The sequence below is a fragment of the Stegodyphus dumicola genome, chromosome 10 (genome assembly GCF_044657685.1).
Source record: "Stegodyphus dumicola isolate Sdum_Otavi_A_Nest chromosome 10, ASM4465768v1".
In the NCBI taxonomy this organism is placed as follows: domain Eukaryota; kingdom Metazoa; phylum Arthropoda; class Arachnida; order Araneae; family Eresidae; genus Stegodyphus; species Stegodyphus dumicola.
The window spans coordinates 30,244,614-30,257,842 of NC_140777.1; positions in this window are offsets into that span (position 1 = coordinate 30,244,614).

Genomic DNA, 13,229 nt, shown 5'->3' on the forward strand with positions numbered 1-13,229 from the left:
TTATGCTTGTAATCATTATAACTTGTAAATATTTTGTAGATATCTTTCATACGAATTAAAATTTCTTAAAAAGTTTATAGCTGTGTTTCGCAGTGAATCGAAGTTCATCATAGAGACGGATACCGACAAGAAGGAAAGAAGGCAGTTCAGGGCAGCCCTATTTAGAAGGTAAGTGAACTTTCACTTATCTATTTAATGATCTAAAAATTTTAATAGTACAAAGTTGATAAAATTTTTAACATGGCGCCCGAACAGGGACTGCCAGTAACTGCTGTTTTCCTAACTATTGAAACTGTCTAAATTGATATCAGTTATATAGATAATACATAAGCATAAATAATTAGTGAATTGCTGATACTTGTTGAATTGTTGAATATTAAACAATGACGGAATTCATCGATACATTGAAAAGGAAACGCCGCCGTTACAAAATTAATTGGCCGAATCGAAACTGAATTACCAAAAACCGAAGTGAATGCAGAGGAACTAGAAATTTCCTTAGAACTCTTAAATGAAAAATCGAACGAGTTAAAACAAATAGATGACGATATAGAAAAATTAATAGACATAAAGGATCTAGACCAGGAATTAAACGGTGTTGACGAATATCGTGAAAGAATAACTACATTTAAATACAAAGCTAACAAAAAATTGAAAGAAATTAATATACAACAACGAAAATTGAGTGCGTTACGAAGCACTGAACAGTTAAGTGAAAGTATTATAGAAAACGTTAAAATTGAAAGTCATAATGTGAAGCTTCCTAAACTTACGATTCCGAAGTTTTATGGCGAGAGCTGCGAATGGCTGACATTTTGGAACACTTTTTCATCAGCCATACACCAAAATAAAACGCTTGACGCTATAAGCAAATTTAATTATTTTAAATCCTTTTTGGGAGGCACTGCTTATAACACCATTGACGGTTTCGATTTAACCGAAGAAAATTACGAAACTTCAGTTAAACTCCTCACAGAAAGATTTGGAAATAAAGATGTACTGATAAACGCCCATATAGATAAATTACTGAAAATAAGACCTCTAAAGGATTCTAATGACATTCAAATTTCCGTAAGTTATTCAATTATATACAGAAACATATTCGATGTCTTGAATCATTAAATATGACCTCAGAAACATATGGAGCTTTATTAACACCTATTTTGCTTAAAACATTGCCCGCAGATTTGGTTTTGGAGTATAATAAAACAGTTCGGAAATCAAATTACGATTTGAATCACCTAGTCGAATTTCTTTCTGAACAGTTAGTTGCACGGGAACGTACATTCCAGACGGTCCAGCCAAAGGCGGCGCCGCAAAAGCATAAAAAACTGAGTGAAACCAGACCTATTGCGAAACACACAGCTTCGGTGTTAACGAACGCAAGTTTGCGGTGGGGGGGGACAAACACCATGTGTTTTCTGCGACTCTTCTGATCACGAGTCTATAACGTGTAAACAAGCATCTTTATGGTCTACTGAGAAAAAAAGGGAGAAATGCAAAGCGAAAGGGATCTGTTACTTTATTTGCAAACTTTAATTGTCAATGTTTACGGAGATGGTGAAAGCAATTTTATACGAATAAATTCTGGATACCGGAAGTAGCAGATCATATATCAGCACATTTCTTGCGGAGAAATTAAAACTAAAATCTTTAGGTCAGGAAAGTGTGACTCATGGGCTTTTTGGAGGGATAAAAAAAAGGGAAAATCACAACAAGTATCTGATTAAGTTAAATAATCCAGAAACAGGATTCACATGCGAAGTGGAAGTTTTGAGCCAAAAAACCATATGCTCACATATTCCAAAATTGGACGATAGGGAATGAAGAACTTAAAGAAACTAAGAGGTTACAAAATGTTTCCCAGTGATGTAACTAATGAGAATTCTTGTTTATTTGAAAAACACCCTAATGAAATACACATGCTTGTAGGAGCAGATTATGCCGGAAAACATTTACAGGGGAAATAATACACGTAACGTAGAGTTTAGTAGCGATGAATACACACCTTGCTTGGACAATATTAGGGAGAACAAGTGTAAAGAGAAAGAATTTTAATGAAGTTCTTTTATCACTACACATTAGTGACAGAAAAATTTGTGACTTGTGGTCTCTTGATTCTATCGGAATAACTGAACCAGCTCTTTCGCAAACAAAACAAGAAATACAAAAGGCTACAGAAAATTATTTCATCCGTACTTCAGAAAGAGATGACGCTGGAAGATATCAGGTATCACTTCCATGGCTTCAAATTCATCCTGAGTTGCCAGATAATAGAATCCTTGCGAAAAGCGTCTGAAGTCTTGCGTGAAAACCCTTCAGACAAAGAATTCCTTAGAAGCGTACGAAACTGTTTTAAAGGATTGGGTAGAAGAGGGAATAATTGAACCTGTCGATATTTCGGAGGCAGAAAAGATCAAAGGGCATTATCTGCCACATAGAGCCGTGTTTCGGGAAAATTCGACTACCAAAATTCGACCAGTGTTCGACGCATCTGCAAAGGAGGAAAATTCGGTATCTCTGAACGACTGCCTGGAAAAGGGTCCTAATTATCTTGAATTGATCCCCAAAATTTTGACAAAATTTCGAGAGGGGAAGTATGGAGTAATTTCAGATATAAAAAGAGCATTTCTTCAGATAGGTGTGAATCCAGAGGATCGAGATTTTCTCCGGTTCCTATGGTGGGAGAAAGGACAGCCTGAAAAACTGAATATATATCGGCACCGAAGGGTTGTATTCGGCGTAAACGCCAGGCCTCTTTTCACTCGCTGTCACGATTAACTACCATTTGGAAAATGTACCAAAACAACATCAGGAAATAGCTTCAAAGCTAAAAAAAGCCATGTATGTGGATAACTGCGTAGCGAGCGTGGAATCAATTGAAGAATTAAACTCATTTATCAAAGGATCTAGAGAAATAATGGCTACTGCAAAATTTGATCTAAGAGATTAGAAACGTAATAGACTTAAAAATGAAACTTCAATTCTAAACCTTTCTGATAAAGATTATGAAGATGTTGTGTCAGTATTGGGATTGAAATGGGACTTGTTTGACGATACTTTGTCTTGTCACGTAAAATATGAAGAAAACCCTGTATTGAGCAAAAGATCTGTTCTTTCCGAATTGAGTAAAATCTTTGACCCAATTGGGTTTACTAGTCCAGTTACTCTCATGCCTAAACTGATTCTGCAAGAGTGCTGGAAACAGAAAATTAACTGGTATACTAATCTGCCGAATGATCTAGCAAGGAAATTTTTCACATGGTCATCTCAGTTAAAATATTTGAAAGACATCAAAATTCCTAGATTGCTTCCCAAAATAGACGAAAGTACCACTGTGCATGTATTTTCGGACGCAAGCAAGGACGCGTATGCGACCTGCATTTTCCTTAGACACAGCGGTGAGAGTGGAGTCACTTGTCAATTGATACAATCTAAAGCGAGAGTTGCTCCGCTAATAGCACTCACCATACCTCGACTAGAGATACTCGCTTGCACTATTGGAGCCAGGCTCTCTCATACAATAAGAGAAGACTTGAAACTAAAAGAGGTTCCAGTTTTTCACTGGACGGATTCCACAAATGCTCTCTTTTGGATAAAACAGAAAGAAAATTGGTCCACTTTTGTAGCCAATCGAGTAAATGAGATTCGAAAATTGAGTAACCCAGATAACTGGCATCACATTCTCGGAAAGTTTAATCCTTCGGATTTGCCATCACGCGGTTGCTGTGCAAAAGAATTGAGGAAATCCGAATGGTGGAAAGGACCAGATTGGATTTATCGACCTCCAGAACAGTGGCCTATTGCAGATGGAGAACATCCTAACTTCGATATAGTAAATGGAGAGAGAAAACGAACTGTGGTTTCAGCCAGCAATAACACGAATACAGATAAATTTAACCTTTTTGACAATATTTCAAAATTCGAAAAGATCATAAAGGTCGTATCTTGGATCTTTAGATTCATTAAAAATGCTACAACACCACCATCTGAAAGAACTCATGGGAGAATTTCAGTCGAAGAACTAAAAGGAGCTGAAACAGTGGTTTTCCGACTCATCCAACGAGAATCTTTCGAAGGATTGAAAGATAAAAGAATACGTGCTCTAGAACCTATCATGGACTCCAATGGCCTTATAAAAGTGAAAACACGTATCTTTCAGAGAGACGATGATGCTGACTTTCGTTACCCAGTTATACTTCCCTCAGAACATCCATTAGTCTTAAAACTGTTCAAATCTGAACATGAAAGGCTAAGTCACCCTGGAGTACAATTCGTTATGTGCGCTTTGCGTGAAAAATATTGGATCATAAAGAGTAGGAAGACCGTACGCAAGGTTATCCAAAACTGTGTACGATGTCGAAGGTTCGACTCTGATTCATATAAGATTCCTCAAGCGCCACTACCTGAAGACAGAATAAGAGATGCTTTAATTTTTGAGATTATTGGTGTTGATCTGACGGGTCCCTTAATTTTAAAAGGAGGCCAAAAAACATGGATCGTCATTTTTACTTGCGCAATATATAGAGCAGTTCACTTAGAGCTAGTCTCATCTCTATCAACTGAAAGTTTCCTGCACGCGTTCAGGCGATTCATCGCTCGAAGGGGTAGACCTGTCACTGTATACTCTGACAATGGAACCAATTTTGTTGGATCAAATAATTTGTTTAAGACCATAAATTGGAATTCTATCTTAGAAAACGCAACAGTTAAGAAAATTGAATGGAAATTTATTCCCCCTTCCTCGCCATGGTGGGGAGGGTGGTGGGAAAGATTAATTGAAGTACTAAAGAGAATTCTTCGAAAGGTACTAGGAAAATCTTCTCTGAACTACGATGAATTGTTGACAATCATTTGTGACTGCGAGAGCATTATGAACAACCTTCCTCTCACGTATTTGTGAGAAGACGTAAAGGATTTAAGAGCTCTCACCCCAGCAATGTTTCTAACAGAAATTCCAGTTCCTGAATTAGATCTTTTGGATTCTAAATCCATCAATAAAAGATACCTTTACAGAGCCAAATTGAGAAAAGATTTACGAAAAAGATTTCGATCTGAATATTTAGGACAACTAAAACAAAGCTCAAAATTCATCCGCGAACCATCTTCTGTGAAAGTTGGTCATCTTGTAATTGTGTCCAACAACGAAAAAAGGATAAACTGGGCCTTAGCTAGAATCCTAGAAATTTTTCCATCCCACGACGGACACATTAGATTAGTGAAACTGAAAACTGCACAAGGAGAGATTATAAGACCTACTAAGAGCCACATACCTCTTGAACTCAACTTTTCACCTCAGTCGGATATGCTAGTGAGGTACAGAACTCGACGTATGACGAAATCTCAAAAGACTTGAACTACAGGTCAGTTGAGGTCCATCCTCTGCTGATACTGGACCTCAAGGTGGGAGTGTCGCGTTTGCTTACTAGAACTTTACTTCCACGGACGCCCTCTGGCGAAAGATACTAAAAGTAGTCAGTTGAACGGCTGACGCGTCTAATAGATGTATAACGATAGACCGTCTCCGTATAAATTATGCTTGTAATCATTATAATTTGTAAATATTTTGTAGATATCTTTCATACGAATTAAAATTTCTTAAAAAGTTTATAGCTGTGTTTCGCAGTGAATCGAAGTTCATCATAGAGACGGATACCGACAAGAAGGAAAGAAGGCAGTTCAGGGCAGCCCTATTTAGAAGGTAAGTGAACTTTCACTTATCTATTTAATGATCTAAAAATTTTAATAGTACAAAGTTGATAAAATTTTTAACAAGGAGCATTCTGCAGTCTCTTAAATATTCGAAACGTGCCTATTGATCCAATAGTTTATTCTTTAGTTCAACATTTTTGATAAAAAACGATGACTGTCTGGAGAGTATCTTGCAACTTTTGGCAATAGCATATCTACCAGTTACCGGGTCTTAAATGATCGTCACGCTAGCCAGACTTTGTCTAGAGCTAGTTAAAGGAAACGTAAGCAAACAAGCCACAAATAATGTAACAACTAAAATCTGATATTCGGCAAACAGGTCAGAGGTCAGAATTCAAAATTTTAGCAAGACTTAAATAGATAGCAAGACAAGATAAAGTGCGTCAAATCAATGTTAACAATGGTCGCGATTAGTCATTTTTAATTTTAAGCATTAATAAAAAAGCATTTTTAATTTTATGCATTAATAATCAAATTAATAATAAAGACGCTCCCATAAATTTTATTGATTATTAACAGCGGCAACAAAATAAATAATGCTGAATTGAAGTGTTATTTATTATTTCTATTATACTGCCATTATGCGACACCTTATACTTTCATACATTTTCGGGTTACCTATGAATACGATCATTTAATTTAAGGGAGAGAGGATGAGTGAAATATACATATAATGTACGGTGGTGTGCAATATAGAATTCAAAACAATTTAATGATAAAAGTGTTTTTAAGTTAGATTATTTAAGTTATTTGAATACGGCACAGCACACGAGGATTATCTGCCTGAGAAAAATTATACTTTCGTGAAGAACATTCAGAAAAAAGTTGGCTCATATACCAGTCCCTTCGACAGGGTTCAATCCCAGTTCTGAACTATCCTGAAGTCTTAACCATTCCTCCACCTGGTGGATGTACAGTAGTGTTGAAAATGTTTATATTTACCAGTTTGGATATATTATAAGTAATGCAGTTTAAGTTAAATCACTAAGGAGTGTAACAGAAATTTTAATTATTTGTTAAGAACTGAGGCTGCTGCTTTTGAATCACTCAACGTTTTAAGAAATTGTGAATTCAAAGATAAATTCAGCGTCTTATAACGCATGGTATGACAGCACTCCAGAACGAAACTATTCTTTAACTGCCAAAAAAAATTAATAAATAAAAGCAAAATAAAGATTGTTTGTGCATAAATCACATCTTGCGCGATAAGTGATATAGTAGCCGAACTTTTTGACATCAAAATTAAAATTGCCGAAAGCAGTCTCAACATTAAAATTAGATTTCATGAAATATGCAGTCAGAGCAATAAAATTAAGCTGACAAATTTTAATGCACTTTAATCTTTACGTAAGACGTTAGACTTCAGGAAGTGTGACTAGCTTTGAAAAGAAGAAAAAATTATATAGTTGCCGTCTAGCAAAAACTGAAACTTTAAGAAAGATAATAATATCTGTTCAAATATCACTCACACTAAAAAGGCACACATTAGAAATTTGGGATGCAAGACTGCACATTATTATGCCATTTCATACAGAAAAATTTTGTTAATTTAAAACAAAAGACAAATTCAAAATTAATTTAAGGGGAAGTGTCAAGTTTTAAAGATGAAAATGTTTCTAAAAGATTCAAAAGATAATCTGGAAAGGAATTAACTTTCCTTTAACGAAAATCTTTTGGCCATCGTCTTAAATAGAAAGTAGAACATATGGCGCCAAATTTTGAGTAGGACTGAGTATGTTTTATAAAACAGTTGAATAATCTTGAGATGATCCTTCTCCTATGGCACAATGATTGATTTCTTCTAATTCAGTGGATATCATGCATACGATTTACATAAAATAATTTTGAAGATACCTAATAAGTTACTATTTTTCATTTTACTATTTCAACAAAGTCTACATTTTTCATTTGTTTATGTTGTTACATTTTTATAATTTCAGCTCATGAAGCTTTGTATAAAATATAAAATTGCGCGTTTTAAACTAGAATTGTTTCCTTCAGGGGAAAAATTTGGGAAAAAAAGAAGGTGAAAAATTCTGATTACGAATATTTTGATCACAGGTATTTATGATATAAATTACACGGATAGGAACACAGGAATAATTTTAATATACTGATTACAAATTTAGTAACAAAGTAAATGTTCACGATTACGATAGTTGAAAAAAATCTTCATATTCCCATATGATTGATTTTAAAATACGGAAAGGTCACAAAACTGCGTACACTGGCTGAGCAAGTTAACGTAAATCAAAATCGTAAAACAACCTTGTATTTAGCGTAAGTATAATGAAACACTCAATCGATTTCGATGGCAAGTTAAAGGTCCCTCCTCATCAGGAGAAAGAAATACCTAGAAAGAAGAAAATAAAGGAGTCTCAGAAACGCGTGGTCCTTATCAGCACTGCACGTGGTTATAACTGGATTTTTAATCAGAGTTGCACTGGCCGCCTACTTTTAGTGAACCAGGCTATCTGATCAAGCATAAAGGACAAGCAAAATTAGCGAAGTTAAAATAGGGAGCGAGGGGCAAATACACCTTCACGCTCAAGATCTGAACTTCAAATAAAATGATTTTATTTTATAATGATTTGCGCAAAAGACGCAAAAACATCGACAAAAAATCAAAATTAAAATCTATAGAATATCATCCGCTGTTGCCATTCCAGCACTGCCAAGTTTTTCTTCCTGCAGCTGTTGCCAGACTTATCCTCGCTGTATGTGAGAGGTACAACATCTTCCCACCCTGATTTTCTTAAAATCAGATATTGCACAAAATTTTACGAATAAAACGAAACAGTACTATGTATTAGTTTAGAAAACACATAAAAGAAACTCGTTTAACATACAATATATATGAAAGATCATACTGAAATGAAATCAATAAAGAATAAACTTCTAATTAAAGTCATTGCTAAAGAAAAGAGGATATAAGTCCAAAACATCTATATTGTACATTATGTCTAAGAGCATGTCCTTGGTTTTAAGAGTCTACCGTATCTATATCTGTTTTCAGTTGCCAGAGTTAGCTGGTACAGGATCACTGGTAGTTGAAACTTCTAGTAGATATAGCTTTTGATTGGTCTTACCAAATATCCACTGCTTGTTTTTACCTGTACCACACTGGTAGCCCCATCTCTACTACTGAATATTTTTACAATTTTGCCTATTGACCACATTACACGTTTTTCATTGTCTAGTTCTATGAGGACTACGTCCCCCACCTTTAGGTTTTGACATGAAACGCTTGCCTTCTGCACCAGTTGAGCCAGATATTCCTTGCGGAAGCGACTTCTCAGTTCTTGTCTCAACGTATTGCAGTAATTTACACTCACATTCAGTTTCTGGGAATCGATGCAATCCAGATCTGGTACCCCCACTTGTTTTATGTCTTGCAAAAACAGGGAAGGTATCAGAGGTACGAGCTCTTCCGAATCGTCATAGATGTACGTTAAAGGACGGTTGTTTAATGTGAATTCAACATCACACAGGACGGTCAGTAACTCCTCGAAATTCACCGACGATCTCCCTAGAATTCGCACGGAAAACACTCGTTTTCTGTGATTTTTCTCCAATCCAGGCATCTCAGAGCATTGTCTACTCCGGTAAAATTGGTTCCGTTATCTGAATACACTGTTGCAGGACTGCCTCGTCTAGCAATGAACCGTCTCAGAGCCTGTAGAAACGTTTCGGTACTCAGAGAGATGATAGGCTCCAGGTGAATTGCCCTGTATACGGCGCAGGTGAACAAGACGATCCAAGCTTTACTCTTTGGTCTCAGAAGTAAAGGTCCACAAAGATCGACTCCAGTTGTTTCAAAGACAGCCGAATCTCTTATTCTGTCAAGAGGTAACTGGATCGGATGGGTAGATAAAGCCTTAGCGGTAAATCTCCTACATACTACATATCGACTTACGCAAGATCTTATATTACGTTTCGACGAAACGATCCAGTATCGCTCTCTTAACTTAGCAGCTAATATCTGCAATCCCGCATGACATTTCTTTCCATGATACTTTCTTATGAGGCATTCAGTTAAATAATGCTTGGACGGAAGCGACAGGGAATAAAGGAAGCAGAATTCATCATCACGTTTAATGATTTTAGTTTCAACTCTGAGGACTCCGTTGTTGTCTCTCACTACCAACAATCCATGGACGGAATCTCCTTTCTCTTGAAAGTGTTTCCTTTGCTCTAAACTCCACAAAATGTTTCGGCGTTAGTTTTTTCTTCTACTGTTAAGATATCCGAAGAATACGAGGGCGTTTATTAGTAAGTTTACTAGTAATTACTAGTAAGTTTATTAGTAAGTTACTAGGAGTTTATTAGTAAAGCGTAGAACCCAGCAGAATACTCGAACTATTTTAGAAAAACTCGAAAAACGTTTGTACCACTCAGAATATTCTAATTTTATACTCAAATTGACAATTACTCCCTTCTTAATTTCTGTTGCAACAGAATTTTCGTCTGGAGTAAACTCAAAGTCTGGTCATTCTTTCGGTCTTTTCAGAAATTCGGGGCCCTCCCACCAATTGCATTGCCTCAAATGTCCAGGCGTACAGCCACGAGATGCCACATCTGCCGGATTCAATTTCCCAGGAATATGTCTCCAACATTCCCGCTTCGAGAGTTTCCGAATCTCCTTTACTCTATTATTCACAAATACTCACCAGTTTTCTTCTCGTTGTATCCAGCTAAGAGCCACAGTAGCGTCTGTCCAGTAACATATTGGGACATCGACTAAGCACAGGGTTTCAACAGTATACCTTGCAAAGCGTGCACCTAGAACACAGGCTAGCAACTCCAAACGCGGAATAGTTATGTTCTTTAAGGGCGATAAGCGTGATTTTGCTATGACGAATTTCACGAAAACTTTGTCTTCTTCCTTACTTCGTAAGTAAATGATAGTTGCATAAGCGGCTTGACTGGCATCACAAAAGACGTGTAGAGTCCATGAATCCCTCATTCCATGACCCATGCGACGAGCTAATTTAAGGCCGGAAAGACTAGGCAACCTTTTGTACCATCTCTCAAATCTTGTTTGAAGTTCATCTGGTAATGGCTTATCCCAGGTCGATTTTGTTGCCCAAGCCTCTTGAAGAATTAATTTTGCAGGTAATATGACGGGCACAAAGAAACCTAGCGGGTCAAAAACAGCATGGATTAGAGACAATAGTCTCCTTTTTGATAAGTCTTTTTTAACGATTTCTCTTTGGACGGATATTGTAAGGCTATCATCTCGTCGGTCCCACTGCAAGCCTAGAACTGCGGAGACTGGATCACTATCTTCAGTTGCTAGCTCTTGATCACCATATTGATTAAAAGTCCACATTCCAAGATCCATTTTGGCTTCTGCCACGATAGTAAACGACTGGCTCATAAAAACCTTTAGCTCTTCGTTATCATCGACTGACGTGACACAATTGTCAACATAAAATGATTTGGCAAGTTTATTCGCAACAGCTTTTAATTCAGGTGAAACGTGGGACAAATGAAATGAAATCACAGCTGCCAATAAATAGGGGCTACTAGTTAACCCAAAAACAACCCTCTTGTGACGAAACACTTCAATTCTATCATTTACCCACCACAAAAACTTTAAGTAATTTTAATCCTCACGCTCTACCTCAATCTGTAAAAAGGCCTGCCTAATTTCGGATGTTACACCAATTGCCTTTTTCCTAAACCGCATTAGAATGGCTGAGATTTATTCTACAAGGTTACCAGGTTCTGTGTTCCTCCTTACTTGCTTTGGGAACATTAAATGTCCTGACTCGGAACAGGGAGCTTAATAAAGCTATGTTCAATAAATCTGGGAAGTAGACAATACACACAGGAAGGGTATACGAAACCCTTTATTTTTCTCTCTTTACAATGATTTCCGAAAAGTGGTCTAAACGTAAGAATATAAAAATATTAACTAAACTCTAACTAAATTTAACTTTGGATTAATCAAACAAGTGCCTACTCCAAGATTGGCCGTATATTAGCAAAAAGCCGTATGTAGTACAGAGAACTGCTAACACTACGATACGTTTAAAATTATCAAGCGGATTAAACCTCTGGCCTTGAAGGCAACCAGCAACCGAGTAACACTACTATGGCAAGCGGCCTGCTTCTAATAGCTCCTTCCTCTCTCTTGCTTGGCAAAAAGCCACAACTTAAGTACTTGGCGTTCGCAAGACAAATTTGCATAAATAAGTTAAAGCTTTTAATTCTGGCAGGAAGTAGAAAATAAGAAGTGATAGTAAAGATTTAAAATAAAATAAACGTTAGTAAAACTTAAGATCCTTACAAGGTTTGGACCCTTTATCAAGCAATCATTTAGCGAAAGCGAAACAACGACTTTGCTCGACACATCGAATACAAGTCTAATCTTGGTAGTGAGACGACATAATTTTATTACTGGATGGTGTGATAAATAATGCCCTCCGTCATTCTTTACTGATTTATGAAAATTTTTAGCATAACTACGGATAATTTTCACTATATTTCTATTGACCCGTTCCGCTATATTTGATTGCGGCCGATACGGGACCATTTTTTAAATGACGTATGCCCAGTTTTTTGCACATGTCTTCAAATATATTACTTACAAATTGAGGACCATTATCCGATATAACTTTTAGGGGTGCCCGGTATTTTAAAATATATTTATTTACAATAGAATCAGTAACTAATTTCGCGGAGGCTCGTTTTAAGGGAACAATTTCGGTTCACTTACTAAAATGATCAACCGTAACAAGAAGATACTGACTTTTATATAACTGACTTTTTGGGAAAGGGCCCAATAAATTGATACCAATTATTTCATTTGGAAATTCGGATTTAATGCTATTTAGAAACCCGGCCGGGCGGAAATTAATATAATTAACTGCTTGACATGTTGGGCAGGATTAAACATACGCCCTTGTTAACTTTTGCAGTTCAGGAAAATAAACTGCTTCGCGTACGCGTTGGATGGTTTTTCTAATACCAGCATGAGAATCTAAAGGGCAGTCGTGTAACTCCTGCAGTATATTTAATTTAAGATTAGCTTGGATAAAAGGTCGAAATTCGTTGTTGGAATTTGTAGTTTTTGTATAAAATAATAGACCATCTATTAGTTCGTAATGGGCCGCCCTATTTCTTATCGCCCCAATATCTTGGCTAAAATTTTCAGGATCCTTTAAATACTCATAAATGTTTTTAAATTCAGGATCCTTACCCAGTTCGGTAATTACAGTTTCTCGGGAATTTATCGTACATGCTGTGAGCATTGCCACCTTTACAGTATTACCTTCTTCATCTATTTTTATTCTGGATAGGGCATCTGCTACGATATTTTCCTTTCCAGGGGTGTGCTTGATTACCAGATTATACTCTTGTAACTTGAGTGCCCATCTTATTAACCTTGGGGATAAGTTTTTCCCTGAGTACAATCTAGTTACCGCCGCATGATCAGAATACACTGTTATTGGCGCCCTTCCAAAATAGACTCGGAACTTTTGCACTGCTAACAGAACTGCAAGTGCCTC